This window comes from Panthera uncia, chromosome C2, assembly GCF_023721935.1.
Source record: "Panthera uncia isolate 11264 chromosome C2, Puncia_PCG_1.0, whole genome shotgun sequence".
NCBI lineage: Eukaryota > Metazoa > Chordata > Mammalia > Carnivora > Felidae > Panthera > Panthera uncia.
In genome coordinates, this window is record NC_064810.1 from 154897429 (window position 1) to 154918482 (window position 21054).

Sequence of the window (21054 nt, forward strand, 5' to 3'; positions counted from 1 at the left end):
TGTGGGGGAGCACACAGGTGAGGCCACGTCTCCGTTTCCTCACACAAAAAACTGGGGCCATGACACCTTCCTCCCCAGGGGTCTTGGAGAGGTGCGGAGGGCGCCTGGACCACCCAGCAGTCAGGCTTGGGAAAAGGTGGCATTCCAGAAGCTGTGCCAGCTTGCCCAGACATCTCTGTCCCTCCTCAGCAGACCTGAAATCGGTCTGTTTTTTGATAACAGTTCACGATGTTTTGACATTGGGAGGGAAGAGAGAGGGGGGAGTGTATGGTGCTGGGAGGTGACTATCGAGGCCCAGGCTGCAAAAGACAGTTTGAGAGGAAATTCTGAAAAGCAGGACTATCAGGCCAGAGAACTCCAGGGCATTTCCTCAGGCTCATTCCTCTGAGACCCTTTCATGATCAGAAGGACTCTTTAATTCTACAATCAAAGTGAAATCCCTGGCAAAACACCAACATAGAACTGAGCACCTCAGTCAGCAAATTTTGCTTCCTAAAGAACAGTCTCCACAAGTGGAAAACACTGGAGGTAACTAGGGAAGCAGAAAGAGGTGGGGTCCGGGAGCCCTGCCTCAGCCAAGACCACACCTCCATGCGGTGGGCAGAGTGGCATCGGGTCCCCAAGGCCCAGGAGTGGGGAGAGCCCAGGAGGGACATTCCTCCAAAAGGATTGTAAGATTTTGCTAAATTATATTTTGATGAAAGCCTGAGAAATGTCCACGAATGGATTCTAAGGGTGTTAGGCTAAGGAGGGTAGAATAGAGAAATTCTGAATTTATGTGTTTTAGCTCAAGCAGTTGGACGTGGCTCTAAAAGATTTCTTTGCTGACTGGCTGTAAGTTGGACTCAATGGTTCTATATTCAGTAAGGTTCTGGAACTTCCCTAGCATAATGCAGAAGGGAGGAACCGAAGGCTTAGGAAGGCTGGGAGGTTGGAGTAGACTTATCACGTGTGCCCCCCACACCCACTTCCTCACCATCCCCAGAGTAGGCTCAGGGGACCCTCTGCTGAGGCCGTGAGAAATATGGTAGGGAGGCAGCACGCACTGCCTGGGAGAGCTGTGTGGTGGCCAGCTCTGTAGGTTAGGCATGCTGGTGGGGACCCTGCCCCTGATTTCAGTGGGGATGGTGGGGTCAGTGTGTGGCAGAAACGAAGGACAGCACTTAACCTCCAGGGACAAGGGCACAGTTACCTCATGCGCATCAGAGTGTTTTCTCAATATTGCTGTCCAGCTCTCCTACCAACATCAATTCCTTTCTCCATTATTTTTCTGTGATCTGACACTAGAAACACCTGAACACCGTGTTGCCCACCTTGGCTATGAATCAACTGGATGCCTCTACTTTGACCCTTTTTAATTTTTCTTCCTAATGTTTGATATTGGAGAAAAACACTTCCAAGAACATAATGGGTTCGACCAACATGCTTATTATCCTTTGGCTTAATGAACTCTGAGTCCAGGGGCGTTATTTAGAAGGAACGTTCCAAAGTGTGCATCACTCCTCCAGGGCTCCCTAAGACAGAGCTCTGTAGGACCTCCCCACTGTGGCATTTGGGTTATTTCTGTGATCTTAGGGTGCATATTGATGAGTTGCCAATGATGGTGATGATGATGGCTGTGAATATTTATTGAGCCTGTGGATTACCTTTTATTCCTTCTTTTTTTTTTTTTTTTTAATGTTTATTTATTTTTGAGACAGAGAGAGACAGAGCATGAATGGGGGAGGAGCAGAGAGAGAGGGAGACACAGTCGGAAGCAGGCTCCAGGCTCTGAGCCATCAGCCCAGAGCCCGATGCGGGGCTCGAACTCACGAACCGTGAGATCGTGACCTGAGCCGAAGTCGGACGCTCAACCGACTGAGCTACCCCGGCGCCCCCCTTTTATTCCTTCTTAAAGCCAAGGAGGAGAAGTGTTATTCTAGTTCCTATTTTATTCTAGTTCCTATTTCCGACGAGGAAACTGTCAGCCAGTCGTTCGCAATCTGTCTCATTGACCTTTACCCTTCCGTCCCAGGTATCCAGGCTCTCTGTGGGAGTCCCCTCTGAACTGCAGCCACACTGCCCTCTACTTGATGAGTACTCCGTGGTCAGACACTCAGATGCAACCACGAAAGGTGAGCAGTGTTTTACAGTTAAATGTACTTAGGCATTGGTGGGGGCCGAGGGGGCTGGATTTCGTAAATGGCAAAGCCTCACGTGGACATCTTGTCTTGTTCAATTATAATAATCCAGTTCCGTGTTCTTCGTGATGCAGCTGGAGCTTGGGATAGATGAGTGAGTGCCCCAGGGTCATACAGCAGTAAGTGATGGTAACCCTCACCTTCTGACTCCAGGGCTCCCCCATTGTCTCCTACACCTCCATAAGCTGCCCATGGTTCTAAAAACTGGAAAAGGTAACAGAGGTGGTGTTTGGAAATGTTTGCCAGTGGACAAGCTGCCATTTTTCATTACCCCTTCACCTTGCTGGTCTGAAACCATTGTAGGTGTAAAGGAAATAAAAAGCATTGAGTACGAAGCAAATTTTGCTTCAGAGTCAAGTTAAGAGTGTTCACAAAGTACGTCTAGCCCCTACCAACCTGCAATTTTTGTAAAGATAAATAGGCTGCTCCCAGAAAAGTTTGCTTTAAGACCCACTATCTCAGTTTTCCCTATCGGCAACGTGAGGACAAACTGCGATCCATTATGGTGCTTTTGAGGACAAGAGGAGCAGAAGTCAGGGTGGATCTTTGACCGAGAAGACAAGCTTTGCAGAGGCTCTTCTCTTTCCAGCCCTTTCTCTTCAGCTTTCCTTGAAAGCCCTCCCCTCTCCTCCTCTGCCCCCAGACTGTTGCCTCTGAGAGTGAGGGGACAGAGGAATGGCATCAGCTAGGTTGTGGGCTTCGTGCTTTGTCTAAAGAGTATTGTGTTGTCACCCTACCTGGTTTTTATTTTGTTGTCTTTCTAAGAATGAGAATTGGGGGTGAGGGGAGGAGGGAAGGAGGAAAGTGCCTGGGCCTTGAAACAGGAAACTCTTCATCCTCTTGCCATCCAGGCTTGAAAGACCCATCAAAGCATGCCTCTAGAAGCATTGCGTCAAATGAGAGCTAAGAGGCACTTGAAGGTGTTGTGATGTTAGCTGCACCCTGTCAGTGTGTCTTAAAAAATACGCGAGTGCAGGGGAGAATTCCCTGCCAGTCGTGCCCACCATCCCTCTCCAAATTTTCCAGCCCAGACTTAAGACAGCAAATGAATGATAAGGTGGGCCTCCTTTGGTGTAAAGAAAGCCAGCCCCCGTGAAATTCAGCTGAGTCCGAACGTTACCTTTGCTAAGTCTGTAGTTGAGTGAGTATGAGGGTGACAATTTTCTGGAATTTTTTGTAGAATGAAGGAAGCTGGACATCCTGTGTTGTGTCCAGAATAAGGATGGAGAAGCTCAGCAGTACCTACAGGTCAGCAGGATTTATTTTGTGCCTTATGACGAGGCGTTCTGCATTGGCTGCAGCCTGGCTGTGGGCAAGACACATGATGTCCAATTTGGGGGCTCAAGAGTATTGTTATTCCCATGTTAGCGGTAAGCAGACTGAGGCACAGGGGCTCCCGGATGGCTCAGATGGTTGAGCATCCGATTTCAGCTCAGGTCATGATCTCGCAGTTGGTGAGTTCGAGCCCCACGTTGGTCTCTGTGCTGACCGCTCAGAGCCTGGAGCCTGCTTCGAATTTTGTGTCTCCCTCTCCCTGTGCCCCTCCCCTGCTCACACACTGTCTCTCTCCTTCAAAAATAAACATCAAAAAAAAACTTTTTAGCGGGGGGTGCACCTGGGTGGCTCAGTTGGTTAAGCGTCTGACTTCCGCTCAGGTCATGATCCCACGGTTCTTGGGTTCGAGCCCCGTGCTGGGCTCTGTGCTGACAGCTGAGAGGCTGGAGCCTGCTTTGAATTCTGTCACTCTCTCTCTCTCTCTGTCCCTACCCTGTTCATGCACTCTCTCACTCTCTTTCTCTCTCTCAAAAATAAATAGACATTAAAAAAAATTTTTTTTAACTGAGGCACAGGGTGTGAAAGCATGTGGACATAAGGCTGTTGGATGCAGTGAGGTCAGATGGGGCCACAGCTGTGAGGGTTGGGCTGCATCTTTGTATCCGTGCTGACGTCCACCTTTCCACGGCATCCACATCCACATCCACAGGGGTAGGGGCTCTTGATCTTCCCATGTCCTGGATGGACCTCTTCTCACAGTATCTTTAACTACGTACACTAAGATACCTAGGGTTTCAGAAGTGCTTTATTTGAAGTTTCCGGGATATTTGTCTAAGTATTCCTCATTCAGTTTCATCCGTAAATCATTATACAAAGAATTTTTTTAAATGGTGTTCCCAAGGAAGTTGCACGGACCCCCCTGAATTCTACCCTCTGCCTTGGTCCGTCCCACCTTCCCATTCCTCTGAGTAAGCCCCTACCCCAGGCGTGTGAGCCCCTTCACTTGCAAGAAAGCTGTCCCTGCCCCCAGGACTCAGAGGTGTGGCACCAGGGCCCAGAGTTCCACAGGAATTCCCAAATCCAGCTGATCTGGGGCTCCTCCCCGGGGCTAACAGCGGTGGGTCCCTGAGCTACTCCGATAATGGCACACTACAAAAGTCATGCCAGTGATGTGCCTAGGCCTGGAATCTGGGGGAGTGGACCCTCCAGGAGGCGACTGCTCCCAGCCCCCGGAAGCTGTTAGTAACCACAGAAAGATTCAGACTTGTGATTTGTCCTTCGAGTTTGCTAGTGATCTCTAAATGGCGGCTGGCTGGTCTCCTAACAGACTGTGCGCGTGACGCTGCAGTGGCCATCGCAGGTGGGCGAGCCCAGGTGTGCTGTGTGTGCCAGTATGTCCCCTCCTGAGGGCTGCGCACGCAGGACGGGTGGTGACTCATCACTCTCCCAAGCCGGTTGCCGTTATCTTCTCCGGAGCGTTTGGTGCTCGTGTACAGGTAGCTCGTTCCGTCCAGCAGAACCTCCCCTTGCTCCTGGGTTAAGCCTCCTTTCATTAAGACATTCTCTTCCTCCAAGACTGTGTCAGTTGCTGCATTTTCTCAGAGATCGTCTCTTGGGAGACGTCCTGGAGAGAAGAGAATGCAAAGCCGGTGTGACAGAGGCCAGGAATTGTGGGAGGGAGCAGGACTTCCCGAAACACGTAGGTCTCTGCTGAGAACCAGAGCTGCCCAGCCAGGCCTTTGAAGCCTCAACGCGCCGGTCGGGGTTTTCAGACAACAGCTTCTGTTTTTCCTTGAGAAAAAGCTGCTTGGTCAAGCTTCTCCAACATATATTTTGTCCGGCAAGAAACATCGTCGCCTGCAACAGAAATGACAGGAGGCAAGACAGCAGGAGGGACAGACAGGAGCGGAGAGCACCCACCTGCCAGGGGTGACAGGGCCGGCCCTCTGCACGGCCACCTCCGTCGGGGCCGGGGGTGCTCAGGCAGGCGGGGGGGGGGGGGCCTCTGCCGGGTCCTGGGCCAGCGGCAGGACGGGGAGAGAGCTCAGCAACTCCGTGCACGCCTTGGCTCTGGTCACTGGGCGATGGGGCTTTGTGTTTGAGAGAAAACGGAGACAGGACCGGCTTGTTCGTTTATTAATAGGCGTTTGTCACACACCAGGTTAGGAAATAATCCCCCTATTGTCGTTGTGTCTTAATCCTCCTGTTGTCAATATGTCTTCGGGGCTTGCCGGGGAGGGAGGTCCTTTTTCAAAAGAAATCCCTTTTCAGAGATAAATGCAGATGGACTTCTCTTTATACAACGGGCATGGCCCGAAAATGAAATGTGCCGCGAACGTGGTCTTTAAGGTATGGAGGAAACTTCCTTTTAAGGAAGAAACTTCCTTCTTCTCTTGAAGTCACTCCTTAGGTGGTTTTTGTATCAGCAGAGGCTTCTGTGTAGAGGGATTCTTTAAAGCAAGGGTTTTCTGCCTTTTGCTTGGACTCTAAAATAGTTACAAGCTGCATCGTTTAGGAAAGACAAGGAGCTGACAACCCTTTTGGAAACTCTTAGTGTCTCAGGGAAGTCGCATCCACCTCTGCTGAATGCATGTGGACTTTCACCTCCCTGGATCACATCCTCTCACACCCCTCTGAGACAAACCTAGTAAATGAGATCACCCCAACTTAGAAAAAAAAAAAATGCCAGCGGCCTTCAAGCATCTTCAAATTCAGTGAAGAATTACAAAAGCAGAGTCCCGAGAGCAGAGTCAAAAACAGGCCTCTTTAAATCGTGTGATTGTCAGTTAAATCTTCTAGAGTAGAGAAACCTGAGCAGTCTCTATCCCTCTGACAGGAGGAAGTGAGTGCTGAGTACATCCCTAGAGCCACCAGAGATCCTGGATGCAGCCAACTTTCACTTAGCTAAAAAGGAAGGGGGGGGGCAGGGAAGCACCACTAGCTATTCTCACCGTAGAAAAGAAGAAATCATCAACTCCCTCCATGATGCTAAGTAGCACGCATGGCAAAAGTGAATTTTCTGGCAGTGATTCCACCACGAAAAAAAGCTTCCTGCAGCACATGCAGGGAGCGGCCTCCTCAGACACGTCATGTGCTTCTAATTCTGCTCCCAGCCTTTATTCCAGCCCCTCACCCCCTACCTGCACTCAGCTACAGCAGCCCAGTGCCAGGAGGAGCTTCGCCTCTGTGAGGTTAATCGCCAGCGGGGGCCCCAGGTCTGGCTGGGATGTGGGATCGATCCTGCCAGAGGAAACGTAACAGGAAGCCGGTGCTGCCTTTTGTGCAGTAAGCAGAGCTCGAGGACGTTTGCATTCTGCTGGGCAAGCGTGACTCTCTCGAGACCCGGGCTCCGCGGACTGCCCGCTCAGCAGGAGTTCTCGCCAAGGCGACACACGGCTGTGCCTCAGTGGCCTCGTCGGAGCCACGGAGGCCAGAGTCACAACTGCTCATTCTGCAAATGGCACGATTCTATCATGTTTCAATCACGTGAAGTGTTACAAACCCATTCAAGAGATTGGCAAACGAACACCGGATTGAGATCTGTGCGGTCGACTTGAGGTGTATAGGGTTTTTCTAATGAATCACTGGAGCGTGCTGGATGCTAGAATTTCCTAATTTTTGCAGAAAAAGAGTCTTGGGGTTGTGTGGGGGATTTGTGCCATATTCTCCTCACCCCCCTTGAAACTTAAGTATAGGATTTGTGAACGACTGAAATGAAAAGGAAAAACACTGCATTTGGCATAGCTGTAACTTGGAACAAATAAATGCGAAAGAGAGTTGCGAATTCAGGAGGTCTACCTTGACTCAGATGCCAGCAGAAGAATTGGGATTGTGCCAGAGATGTATTTTGTAGCCTAAGGGCCCCGAGAGCCAGCAGCTCTGGGCTCAAACCAGGGCTGTGCGGCCACTTGCTGGGTAAGTTAGTTGTGGCTTCCAAGTCTCCATTTTACTATATTTTAATAATTTAGTACTTTTATTTCTCCGTTTTCTTAAAGTAGGAAATTGGCGAAACAGTACTCTGTCACCTCAACCAGATAATGAATGTGAAGTGTCACGTCTGGTCGTGGGTACACAGTAAGTCCTCCGCTAATGACTGGACTTAATTTACTAGAAGATCCAGCAGGATCTGGGAAGAATAGGTGGTGGTTGGGGCCTCGTTGCCAAGGGAGGCGTGTAGCTCTTCTCGGTAGCAAAATCCTCTCCTTACATCAAGAGCAAAACCCTGTCTTGATGCATCAGGACCAAACAGGGTTAGCCCTCTGCTCTCCAGGTTACCATGCAAGGGTCTAAGTGCTCACATCAGAGTGCACATCAGCTTTGTCCAAACACAGGGGCAGTTTGAAACCTACACATACACACCGTCATTCAAACACCACTCGTTCCTACGCACAGGGCAGCACACGTGGAACTGCCTTTTCCCCACACGCTTTAATATACGTATCCTTTCCTCGGTTTACTTTTTTTTTTTTTTTTTCAACGTTTTTTTATTTATTTTTGGGACAGAGAGAGACAGAGCATGAACGGGGGAGGGGCAGAGAGAGAGGGAGACACAGAATCGGAAGCAGGCTCCAGGCTCGGAGCCATCAGCCCAGAGCCTGACGCGGGGCTCGAACTCACAGACTGCGAGATCGTGACCTGGCTGAAGTCGGACGCTTAACCGACTGCGCCACCCAGGCGCCCCTGCTTTTTAAGTTTACTTATTTTGAGAGAGAGAGAGTGAGAGAGCGCGCATGGGAGAGGGGCGGGGCGGGGGGGATCTCAAGCAGGCTCTGCGTTTTCAGAGCAGAGCCCGATGCAGGGCTTGAACCTACAAACTGTGACTGAGATCATGACCTGAGCCAAAATTAAGAGTCAGATGTTTAACCAACTGAGCCACTCAGACACCCCACTGTCCTCATTTTAAATTGCTGCATAGTTATTCAACCGACAACTTTGGGACATTTAGATTTTTCTCCTTTTTGCTCTCAGTAACTCTGCAGTTAGTGTGCTTAAACATCTTTGCATACTTATTCTTTCCTTTGAATAAAATCCTATGAGAGGAATTACCAAGTCAATTCTACTTCCTTTAAGGACTTTTGTTTTATATTGCTAAATTATTTTCAAGGAAGAAGGCAGTTAACACTCTACAAAACAGTAAGTGAAAATGCCAGTCTCCTCATATGTGTACCAGCTGGACTTAATGAATTATTTTTAATCTTTGAAGAGCATTTTAAACACCCTATGGCCATTGAATTTGGATCATTAGATAAAGCAAAACACCTTGAGGAAATGTATGTATTTTCTATAACGGCCTTAAACTGTTTAGGGGAATCCTTTCTCTCTCTCTCTCTCTCTCTCTCTCTTTCTCTTTGTCTCTCTCTCTCTCTCTCTTAGGGGTACCTACCTATGTGATAAAAGCATTTTTTCATCAGATAAGTAAAAGTAAATGAAGAAAGAAAACCCACTCATAAGTCTTAGGGCTCAGACCAGAAGGCTAAGTGCACACTTACGCAGAAGGGACTCTGCAGCTGAGGGCGTTCGGGAAAAGAAACGAGCCAGGGTGGTCTGTGGTTTACCAGCCATGAGGAGGGCCCTGAGCTCGTGTTGAGCAGCTTGCCGACTGGCTCGCCTGTGCTTTTGACCGTAACCCTCACAATAACCCTGCACTGTAGAACCGACACTCCCGTTTGTGGCGGAAGGGTCTCAGAGGTTGCACGCCTCGCCCAGGGTCAGGTGGGAGCAGAGCCAGGACTGAGTCACTGGGAATCTCACCACAGACCCTTGTTCATCCACCTGGAACACGGTTCACACCTGCCACAGCGGCCAGGGATAACACAGAGAGCAGTGGTAGGGGCACTTTACAAAGGTCTCCGTAGAGCCAGATTTCTGTCATTAGCAGGCCAGAGAGTGGAATTTACATCTGGAGACCCTAAAAAACATGCCCGTGCGGAATTCGACCATGCACTTTGGATACGTACTATAGTAAGCTGCAGGTGGCAGTCCATTTTGACAAATTTCAAATCTGTGCTAAGATAAACTTACATGTATGTGTGTGCCAGCCTCATTCATTGTGATCAACGTATATTAAGTCACTGAATCTTCACAGCAGTTCTATCTTTTGGGTGCTGCGGTCATGCCCATTCTACAGATGAGGACACGTGAGTCCAGAGAGGTGATACCATGTGCCTTAGTTGCTGCAGAGGTAGAAAGTAGACCGGTTGGTATTTGAACCTGGGCAGATCTGACTATAAAGCCCATGTTCTTAACCCCACCAGGCCATGGACAGGAGGAGCGGTCCACTGTGGGGCCTGGAGGTGCTGTCCCCATGTCAGGTGCCTAGCAGACAAAGGTGGTTGCAGGAAGGGGTGCACCTGTTCTAATAATCCATGTTAACGATCCCGTTACGACGTAACGAGGTTGGCATCGTTAAGATGGTGGGCGAGATGTATTTGCTCCATTCAGTCATCTTCAGGCCTTGGAGAACCTAGGAGAAAGAAGAGACGCTTCGCAGATTTTCCTGTTTAACCCTTCCCATTACCACGTTCGGCTGGCAGCCGGGCGAAGCTACTGGAAGGAGTCTGGAGGCCCGCTGAGAGCCTCGGCATTCTTGCTGAATGACATTGGCAATGGCAGCTGTCCAAACACTGTGGTTGACTTTCAAACCATTTAATTGAAACCATATTTAAATTTAAAAAATTAATAAAGAAGAGGAAGAGGAAGGGGCGGGTGCCAGAGTAGGAGAAAGATCTTGGCAAAAAAAACCTCATATGCACTTTTTCCACCATTGGATTGGCCAGACAGGGCCACAAAGCTGAGACAACAGGATTAGCAAAATTGCATTGTTGGACATAGGCACAGCGTGACATGTGCTCCAGCAAAGGCATTTGGCAGGATTAACCTGCCAAGGATAAAGATGTAGCAGACAAGGGGCTGAATTAATGGACTGGCATGACAGAAGCGGGGAAATCTATTTGCATGCAATATTAACTGTGCTAATAAACTCCGGGGCTGTGCTCCGCAGGCCAGGCAGCCCTCCTTGACCAGGAGTTTGTATTTTGAAGTCCACCTGGACGGCATCAGCCAAGATGGGCTAAAGCAAGCAGAATTCCCAGGTTGCATTCAGGTTTATTTTTGCCATTGTCCTAGAGTAGACATGCTGTCTTAAATGCTTATAACAGTATCTGTGACTACTTACTGTGCAGAATGATCCTAATACCTTGGAGCTTTGGGGCCAAAGGGTCTTCCTTTTAGAGGGTTAGTGTCTATGAAAAAGCGATGAAGAAACGTAAGTACGACACACTCTAGAATAAACACCTACTTGGAGTGGGTTGTTTTGCCTGATTTGTGTATTCTCACTCCCTGCACATCAGAACGGTGAGCGAATGAGAAGGCCCAGGATGCAAAATTTCGGGAGGCGCTCACAGTCCTGCTCCTGCAAGAGTGGGGTCAGCATCTGAGAGCAGGTGACTCGTTCCCCTCACCTTGGGCCCGCCCTGCTGAAAGTGACCATGGGAACGTGGTAAGATACACCTGTTCAGCACGTGGGTGCCCTTACATGCATTTAACACAGACACCAAAGCACAGCTGGATTTGGGGAGGTGGGAGGGGAGGGGCCCAATAAGGCTTGTGCTGTCCACCAGGGTCCTGCTTTATGGGGCAGGAGAGCAAGGTATTGTCCACCAACTCCATTGTGCCGCTGGTGGGGGCTCCTGAGGATGTCCGCTCCCTGACACCGAGCTGACACACGCCTGTTCCCGCTCCTGACCCGAGGAAGCCCCCAGGCCTAGGACATTCTGTACGTGGGAGCAGTGGTGCTGGACATCAGCAGCACCCGCCACGTGGGCAAGATGGAATTTGCCTCTGAAGATGCTGAAGCCGTATGGGACTCCTGCTGCTCTGAGGCTCATTGGGAATGTCAGTGTTTAACAGAGCTCTGGATTTAAAGCAGTGGTCCCCAAATCTGGCTTATCAGAGTCCCTGGGATGGGGTGGGGGGGTAGATTCCTGAGCTTCGCTCCCAGACGGACTGGAGTAGGATCTGGAGTGGGGTTGGAGCCCTGAGCCCCCCTCCAGCCCCCCACGGAGCCAGCCAGACTGAGGGCTGGTGTCCGAGGCTGAACGAGTTTGTGTTGACTCTTGTTCAACCTGGGAGGTGGTGGATGAGGGAACCCCCTGTGTTCCTGTTGCTGTCATCTTTTCCCAGAAGTACCAGGCGGCAAAACAGTTTGTTGATTTGAGACCTCTGATGTTATACAGCTTAGATAAATGCCATGTACTTGGGATTGCCAGCACCGAGTGGCCATTTTGTGACTTAAAAAAAACAAAACAAGACTAAACAATTAGCTGGCTTGACCCCATCAAGTGTGTAGTGATCATAAGCAGGCCAATGTAGAAAATAACGAGATAAAAGGTTTTGGTTAAAATCGATGCAGGATTTTGGAACACCAGAAATCTTACATTCCCTGAAAAATGCTCCTGGGGTAGTTGAGGTCCTTAGGGAGGCAAAAGTTGGGAGGAAGGCCCTGAGGTGGGAGAGGACAGGGTAGGTTCCAGCTTTGCCATTCCAGTGTGGCTGGATGACGCTAGAGCCCCCAGCCCTCTGGCAGGTGGGGTTGCGTGAAGACCAAAACCACTCACCGGGTCACATGCCCTGTTATAGTTCTGTGTCTGCCCAGGGAAAGAGGTGCCTTCTTGAGCCCACAAAATGCTCCATCTACAGGAAAGGCCTGCTTCTTTAATTTCAGAAGGCACCATATGGTCTATCTTTGTGTTCCAAGATCTGAGAGAGGGAGTGCAGCTAAGTCCATGAGGAGGGGAGGTGACGGTGGACAGGCACAGGGAGGGAGCTGAGTCACCAGCACCTGTGGGATTTCGCGGGGAATTTGGATTTTATTCTGGGTTTGATGGGAAGGGAGCGAGTGTTTGAAGCAACGCAGGGACACGCTCTGATTCATATTTTAAAAGGATCACTCAGGCTGCAGAGTGAAGAGTGACTCACAAAGGGACAGTTGGATGTGTGTGTGTTGTGTCCTGGTGAGAGGGCAGGGGTCTGCGCTGGGGGTACAGGGCGGCTGTGGAGATGAAGAAATGCCATTCGATGGCAAAATATTGGGCTCTCTGGACGCTGATGATTCATGGGGAGCAGTGAGGACAAATCGTTAACCCACTGGTGTCCGCAGCCCCCCAGCTTTGCAGGACTTTGTTGCCGATTGAGAGCACATCTAAGCTGAAAGCTCTTGTGTTTCAGGTGCCGTGCAGATCCCAGCTACCGGTGACTCCACAATGGCCGCTGCCCTTGGGACCACTGTCTCCTAAAACAGGACTGAAGCCTGGAACAACACTGGACGCAAAAGGTACAAAAATCCTAGATGCCACCAGGTCAAGAGCTTGCAAAGGGGCCAGAGGACCTTCTTGAGGGCTGACCCTGGAGCCCGACTGCAGGAAGAGGGGTGCACTGGGTAGAAAGGGTTAGGGGCATTCAGTCCACGGAAGCATGCCCACGTGGTGTATTGTGGGCACTCCTGCTCCGTAAGTGGGGGGCGGGGGTCAAGCAGGGAAGTGCATTAGGATCTGAGACTCTATCAGGGGCACAAAAGGAGCCTTGGAGAGGTTCAGCCAGATTAGACAGACCCTCTGGGAGAATCCTTCTGATGCCCTGTAGATGAGGGTGGGGTTAGCCTAAAGGCAGGGAGCTGAGTTAGGTCCCGCAGTCATCTATTCATATAAAATCATTCGTTACAAATAGCACCGTGTATGCCCCTCAGGTCCTTGGTGCCGTTTTGATTCATGTCACAGATTCATCTACAAGGTTGCAGTAGAGTCACTGGACTACGAGAATCTTCCTTTAAATCATACATTCACCCAGCCAGTATTAATCCAGCATCCCCCATGTGGCCAATGCTGGGGACCCAATGGCAAGCTTAGAGTTGAGTGGAAGAGACGTCATGCACACTGTATAACAGGTGCCTTGAAGGAAGAGTCTCAGATGCCTGGGAAGCATGTCGTGAGGAGTCCAGTCTGGTCTGGGGGATGGGAGTCAGTCCAGGAGGTGACTTTGGAGTTGAAGTCTGAAGGAGGACTTGGTATTAAACTACACAAAATGGAGAGGGAGGATTCTAGGTGAAGGAAGCAGCTTGTGTAAAGGCCCTGTGGTAGGGAAGAATATGGCATATTTGAGAAGTTAGAAAAACCGAGAGGGAGAGGAGGAGGGAAGTGAAGGATAAGGGGAAAAAAAAGAGGGCCAGGCCTGCTTTGCACAGTGCCCACTCCTTACAAGCATTTGAAGTTACTTTTTGTTAATTTTTTTTTAATGTTTATTTATTTTTGAGACAGAGACAGAGCATGAACGGGGGAGGGTCAGAGAGAGAGGGAGGCACAGAATCTGAAGCAGGCTCCAGGCTCTGAGCTGTCAGCACAGAGCCCGACGCGGGGCTCGAACTCACGGACCGTGAGATCATGACCCGAGCCGAAGTCGGACGCTTAACCGACTGAGCCACCCAGGCGCCCCTGAAGTTACTTTTTTAGACAATCATTTTTTATCTCTCTTTGGCACCCTGAGCACTGGTGAGTTGTAGACAGAACCAAGAAGAGGTGGCTATGGACAGCTGTGTTCATGGCCTCAGCTTCTCCCCTATTCCCCAGTCTCCTTTTGCCCCTCAGATGTAGGAATACCAGTCCCCAGGTTCGTGATGTTTTGCCCTCATAGGAATCTGTGCAGGTTTCAGTTTTAGGAACTTGGTACCAGTACCACCTTCCCACGTACACAGTCTTGGCCAAAAAAGGGCACTAACTTTGCTGAAGTTTCTGGCCACTCAGCACTGGCAATTAACAGTCCCCCTGCTTTATTTTTACAAGGAACTAATCTCACTTTCTAGAACTTGCTCATTCTCAGAGTGGGTGATTGTTAGCCTTTAAGACAATCCACTAGACAGAAAAATTTTGGGATGTCTCTCTACCCAAAGCTCAGCAAGCCAGCCACATAACTTGGTGCCAACACTTATCGAATACACATGTATATCAGGTGTTTGCCGTATGCAAGGTTTTCCAATCTTACTACTCTGTTCGGTGGATACTAAAACTGAGGCCCAGAAGGTTCTGCAACCGGCCCTGGGAACACAAATAGGAAGGGACAGTCTGAACACACACCCTGGGGCCTGGCACGGGCAGCCCATGCACGGTAGACACTCAGCTTAGCAGTGCTGTGGCCCATAGAGGCCCGAGTGTAGACATCATGGCCTACTGTCCCAGCCAGGATTCTTCAATAGTAGACATAAAAATTCAGATGTTTCTGAACTCCAAAGCCAAGTGGTTTACACGGCACCACTGTGGCTGATGAATTATCAAACTTTCTGCCTCCCCCAACTCTGGCAAGAACTTTGGTAGAACTTCTGTGCCACATCCAGTGCTAGGAACTTGCCAACTTTGCGTCCTTAAAATAAAGCAGGTTCCAAGATAGATGGCAGAAAGTGGAAAACATTTTTCTTGATCGGGTAACTAACTAAGAACCATGCAGCAGGCAGGAGCCATTTTTGGCCAAAGAAGCTATTCATTTAAAAGTGTTTATCGACACCTGGAAATAGGGATTCAGCTTCAAATGCTATTTTCATGTCAGTTTATGTTGCATAATTTCCTAATGCTGATAAAAACCTAGGCGAACACCAAAACGAGAATTCCAAAGTCATTTCACTGCTGACACGCTCCTCCGTGTCTACCCGCTGAATCTGATTGCCGAGCAGCCCGGCGGGTCACCTGCTGGTGGAAAGGCAGAGCACAGTGACGGCTCATCGGGGTTCACACCGACCACCCGATTTCCTTTCGGTCAGTCTCACGGCTTTTGTTGGTTTGCGTGACAGCCTCAGATCTTCAGCGATCACCCCTACTTTGTGCTTGGAATGTGTCTCCCCCCTTTGGAGGATGACTCGGAAAGACTCTCCGTCGCTGGATTCCATTCTGAGCCTGGTCACCCTCAGTAAACGAGGGAGCGGCTCCACACAGCCTTCGGGGTCTGAGGACGGACAGATGGAAGGGGCGGAGGTAGGGGGTCTTGGCAGAGTCGCTACTTAGAACACGAGGCGAGTGTGGTTTCCGCGTGTGGCAGCAGAGCGACTGGGGGTCCCTGCCTTCCTGCCACGTAAGTTTCAGTGAGGAAGAATCTTGGCTCACCACTTTGGCTTAGGAATATCTGGTTACCGAGCCACCTCCCAGGGCGGGGATGCGCAAGCTCTGGGGGGCTGTATTTCCCACCGAGGACTTGCTGAAGGCAGGAGGGCCCCCCCAGAGAAGCACCGATGCGCAGGTACGTCTGCGTCCAGGGGCCCCGGGCTCCTTGGAGCCCCCGACGCCACCCATGACTCCGGGGGATGGGAGGGCTGGCCGAGGACGTGGCAAACAGGGAACGCCCAGGGGACGAGGGTAGAGGGAGATGAGATGTCGACACTGCTCGCGTTCGCGTCTAACCCACGGCTGCTCTCTGTCCCCTCCCCCCGTGCCAGCAGCACCGAGGACGCGACCGCACCACCGCCAGCGGCCCCAGTGACCTCCCGGCACGGTGCGGTGGGGCAGCTGGTGTTGTGAATCAGGCCGTTGCCACTCAGAGAACGGCTACTTCACAACACCAGGGTCACACCCCACCACAGGCACCGGCCGCCAGGACCCTGCGGCGGCTCATCCCGGGGCACGCCCAGGGCCTCTGGAAGCCCAGCTTGCACGCGGCTGTGGCTCTTCCTGTGCGCAGCGTGGACTCCACCGCAAACAGGTGCCCGGGGCTGTTTGCCCCCCAGCACGAGTGTCCCCCTCCACTGGTAAGGAAGCAGCCCCCCTCCCGGCATTAGCGTCCACAGAGAAGACCGTGCTGCGGGCTTCCCACTGTGAGACGGCGTTCTGGCCCCTCGGGGGGCTTGAGCGCCCCTCAACTGAGCGCTTCCTGCTGGGTGCCGGGAACACACGGGGTGAACGCGGGTCTCGGGTTTGATACGTGGGGGTGGTGGCTTTGAAAAGGGCAAGGTGGAGGGGAGGGGACCCCTAGTTACAGATGGTGGCCCCGGGGGAGACTCCTGGGGAGACCGAGGCCTCTTGCAGCCGCACAGATGGGGAGCACATCTATGTTGTAGATGGCCCCAGGTCCCCGGAGTGTAAATGCCTTGGTCTGAGTGCAAGAGTGCCACGGCTCTCCATCGGGCGTGTGTCCCCAGCTTGGCTGGATGACAGCCAAGCACAAGAGGACCCTTCCTGGAGTGTAGACTTGTCTGACACTCCCATGCTGGTAATGTGACCTGTCACCTGCACTGACAGGTGGGCTCTCTTTCCACGGACCTCACAGGTAGGGACCTGGCAGAGCTGGAAACCAATGGAGGTCTCCAGAGTCCATGTGTTTCTGTGCCTAACGTAAACCTTACATGTGACGCCACCGTATTTCAGCACCAAGGGGGCAAGTTTAGAGATGGAGTGGCTGGGTTGGCCGGTGTCCTTTCCGAAGTGCTAAGGACTAAGTAAAGGAAGAAGTCTATCTCTCTGGCTTTCTGTGGGACAGGGAGAGTGTCCACAGCCGCTCCGCTCAACCCAGGCTCTGTGTGACCGCAGTGTTGTGCCGCTGTCCCCTGGGAAGCAGAGGGCCGGACGAAACCAGCCCCGTGGAAGGACGACCCAGGACAAGGTTACGTAGAGCCCGGGTCGGGCAGAGCAGCCCTGGGTCTCTGGCACCTCGGAGTCCCGGAAGCTGAGTCCACTGCCTCAGCTAAGTTCTCCCCCTCACCCATCCCCAACTGCTGTGGTATCTCTGAAGTCCATACTCAGTCATGCTTGGGACAGTGTTGTAGAGTTAAAAGAGTCCCAGTTGTTCAGATAGGTCTGCCTGCCTTCTCCTCAAAACGTATCAGCTGCAAGTCTCTGACAAGCCACCCACTTCCCAGTCCCCTACCACCCGGAGAACCCAGGCCGGCGCCACTCACGGCGTGGGCCACAGTGGCACCGTCAGCAGGCGGCAAAGGCCGAGCCCTGGGCCCCACCGCCCACCCTTTGCATCACGATCTTGGGGCAAGGACAGTGTGTTAACGGGCCCTGCAGGGGGCCCTCCAGAGCCCCAACCACCCCTTTGTCTCCCCACACCCTTTCCAGCCTCCATCCAACCCCATCTCTTCTGCAGTCGCAGCCAGAATGCCCTCTTCGGGATGCATGCCTGCGTCATGTGAATCCCTCCACCCTGCCTGAAACTCCTTCAAGAGTTGGCCTCACTCTGACGGTAGGTAGTTAGACCCCATGAGCGGCATGTGGGGCCTCAGGCCCAGGGCCCTTGTGCAGCTCAGCTCTGGCCGCAATGCTCCCAGCCCTCACCAGCCTCCCTGTAACTAACTGATGTCTGACTCTCCTGCGGGTTTCAGACAGAGCCTGGCTTCCTGTGGGCCAGCGCCGCAGCCTGGAGGCCGGATGCACCCAGCAGGCTGAATTCTGCCTTTTCAGAACGCTCCTCTCACGCGGCCATCGTGCATCCATTCCTGGGACTCTCCGCTGAGGGTGCGTCTTCCCCTGCTCCTTGAGGACAGGGACATTCCGCTTCATTCACCCCTGCGCCTCCAGCGCAGCTCCAGGTCCAGCATGGAGTAGTAGCTCAGCGATCTATTTGTTCAGTAAATGTGAGGGTCCTTCAAGGTTACGTTCTCTCTCTCTCTCTCTCGCCCACTGGAGCCCCGGGTCTGTCTTTGCCCTTCAGTGACGTTGAAATCACGGTAGCAGGCACTTACAGAGTCGAGTCAGTGTGTCAGGCACTGTTCTGAGCACTTTGTGTACAGCTAGCCGTTTCCTCGTTGCCTCGGTTTCCTCGTTGCCTCGGTTTCCTCGTAACGGGCAGGTGACATAAGCGTTTTAGTAGCTGGGTCCCGAGACCACACCGTCCATGCTGCTGGCAATTGGTAGCACTGCTCTTCAAACGCTTGCAGTCTGGCCCCACGGTCCACACCGTGAGCCACTGCTTCGTGCTACTCGGGAGCCAGAACGAAGGGGACAGGGCTGAACAGGGAAGTCCCTAGGGCTTGCTCCCAGGGACCGAGCAAAGCCGTCTCCATTCTCAGATCTTCCACCCTGGTGTCCTTAGTCAGGTAGACCAGGCAGTATTCTCCCTGTTTATGCCTTTCTAAAAGGTTAGATCCTAACCTTGTTAAAAGCACTTCAGAGTGGAACCTGATTAAAAACCTAATAAAATAAGAAATGGGGTCAAGTCCAGAGAGAGAAAACTGTTGAAGACAGAGGAAGTTCGACTTAATTTTGTTGTGAAGCTGGTGAATTCATCTGAGGTTTGCACAGTTACCCTCGGAGGTCAGAGGCTGCAAAGGCAAATGGATGTGCTCTGAGAACTGCGTGCTTCTGAGAGCCGGCCTAGGGGGTACGACCCTCGGCTGGTCTGCCCAGTGCTTAGCGCCAGGCAAAGCCCTATGCCTGGTCTGCACTCCTCTGTCCGCAGTATGGCTCCTCTTCCAAAATGCACGCGGCCTCACTGAGAACAGCCTCCCCATCATGCCGAACATCCCAGACCCTCCACTGAAGCACACTGGATGCTACCTGACTGTGCCACCGGAAAGAAACAAGAGGACACCTGGGTGGCTCAATCTGTTAAGGGTCCGACTTCGGCTCAGGTCACGATCTCGCGGTCTGTGAGTTCGAGCCCCGCGTCGGGCTCTGTGCCGACAGCTCGGAGCCTGGAGCCTGTTCGGATTCTGTGTCTCCCTCTCTCTCTACCCCTCCCCTGTTCGCTCGCTCGCTCTCAAAAATAAAATTTTTAAGAAATTAAAAAAGAAACTAGAATGTCCATTCCCCCACCCTCTTCTGAAACCTTGGTTAAGTGATCTACATCACCCGAAGCTCTGAGTTCAGAACCTTTGTAACTACCTTGGGGGTCCCGCGTTTGCTGCTACCACATTCCCGTGGGGACTCTCTCAAGGGGCCCCTCTGCAGACCACCAGAAGCTTGGGAGCTGCAGGGAACTTGTCTGATATGCACTTTGACATCCACTCTGCTGACCCCGGTCCGTGCCTCTGGGGAAAGCCAGGTTCAGAAAGGACATTTTCCGGGTAAATACTTAGTATCAAGTAAAACAGTGGTTCTCAAAATGTCACCAGCATCAGCTTCACCTGGGAACTTGACCTGAAAATTCTTCATGTACCCCCCCCCCCCCCCAGCCCTGCTGAATCGGAAACTCTGGGCTGAGGCCCAGCCATCGGCATGTGAACCAGCCTTTATGGGATTCTGAAGTGCCTCAAGTTTGAGAACCACTAAAACACAGTGAAAGACGGGGGGACACCCCACTTTCAGTACCAAATGAGAAAAGGGCACAGTAATGGAGTGCCCTTGCCCGCCATCCACAGCAGTGTGAAAAATAGGGCATTGACTATACGTCAAATAATGTGTTTTAAACCCACTTTTCTGATTTTTAAAAGTGAATCCTCAGGTGTTCTGGACTCTGGAAATCTGACCCTTCCCTTCTTCATCGTAATTAACATGCCCAGAACGTCCTTTGCTTTCTCCCAGCAGGGACATTGAAAGGTAACGTATTTGCCACTGATTTAAAGGCTTGTGTTTTGGGTTTTTTTCCATGATTATTAAATTCTTAACACAGTGTAGGGCAAATTTTAAAGGCTTTATATTTCTTTAATCCGAGCTCACACCACCCCATTTTCAGGAGAACTGGAGGCAACGGGAGGTGAAGCAGCCTGCCCCCCCTCCCCATCTCCCCAGGAGTAAGAGGTATATGCCTGCTAGAGCAGACGTTGGAACCCAGGGTGTCCCTAGACCCATGGTCAGACCTGCTTTTGATTTGCCACCTCCATTAAGAACAGCTGGGACCAGGAAAGACTAGCCATGCAGCTCAGCACCCTGTGTCTGAGCAGTGAAGAGCCATTTATGATTGGCAGCTAACTTGGGGAACCCCTGACTCCAAAATGTCATGCTGTGAAGACAAAACCCTCCGGGCAGTCGTTTCAAATAAATTTGTTCCTCTTTTACCTTGTTTTGTTTTTGACGAGAGTAGATTCGCTTGTCTTGTCTTGCTTATAGTCATCACTAGATGTTTACCTTAGGCCCCATGGATGGTGTTTTATGTAGGCCTTGTGCAAGCCATGGCCAAGGACACTTGCACCCCGTGTATCTGTCTTTTGGTAGGTACTGGCCCCATGGCAGTGGCTTAAAAAAAAAAGATAACAGTGATTTGAAGGTTTCCGTTCATTGTGTAACAAGGCAAAGGTTCCCACGTACTGCAGTCAGCCTGTCTGCAGGAAAGCTGTGTGGACGCCTTTGCTGGGATTTCAGGAAGACTCTCCCAGACAGAACCCAAGTGGAAGGTTTACACTTTGCAGCGTTGTGATTCTGTTTTTTATAGTTGGGAAAGTGGAGGTTCAAGGTCAAGTAACCTGCATTAGGCACAGCCCAGCCCTGTATTTCCAGAGCCACAGGCCTTTCTGCTCCAGAACAAAGACCCTGACCCGCTCCTCTGCTGGTATTTACTGCCTTGGTGGGGTGGGGGCTGGCGTGTGTCCTCTCAGTTGGGTACAGGGCAGCTCCAGGAAGGGAAGCAGTAGTGTCATTCCTGTTTCTCAGGTGAGGAGCAGGCTTGGAAAGGTCAAGAAGTTTGCCAGTTC

General features: G+C 51.5%; 1 long non-coding RNA gene across 1 annotated transcript; it reads left to right on the forward strand.

Moving 5' to 3' along the window:
• Positions 1 to 1753: 1753 nt before the first annotated feature.
• On the forward strand, positions 1754 to 15955 carry LOC125921481 (uncharacterized). The gene is made up of 3 exons (XR_007457444.1): positions 1754 to 2114; positions 10805 to 10953; positions 12681 to 15955. It is a non-coding gene; the product is annotated as an uncharacterized LOC125921481 (long non-coding RNA).
• The last annotated feature ends 5099 nt before the right edge of the window (positions 15956 to 21054 follow it).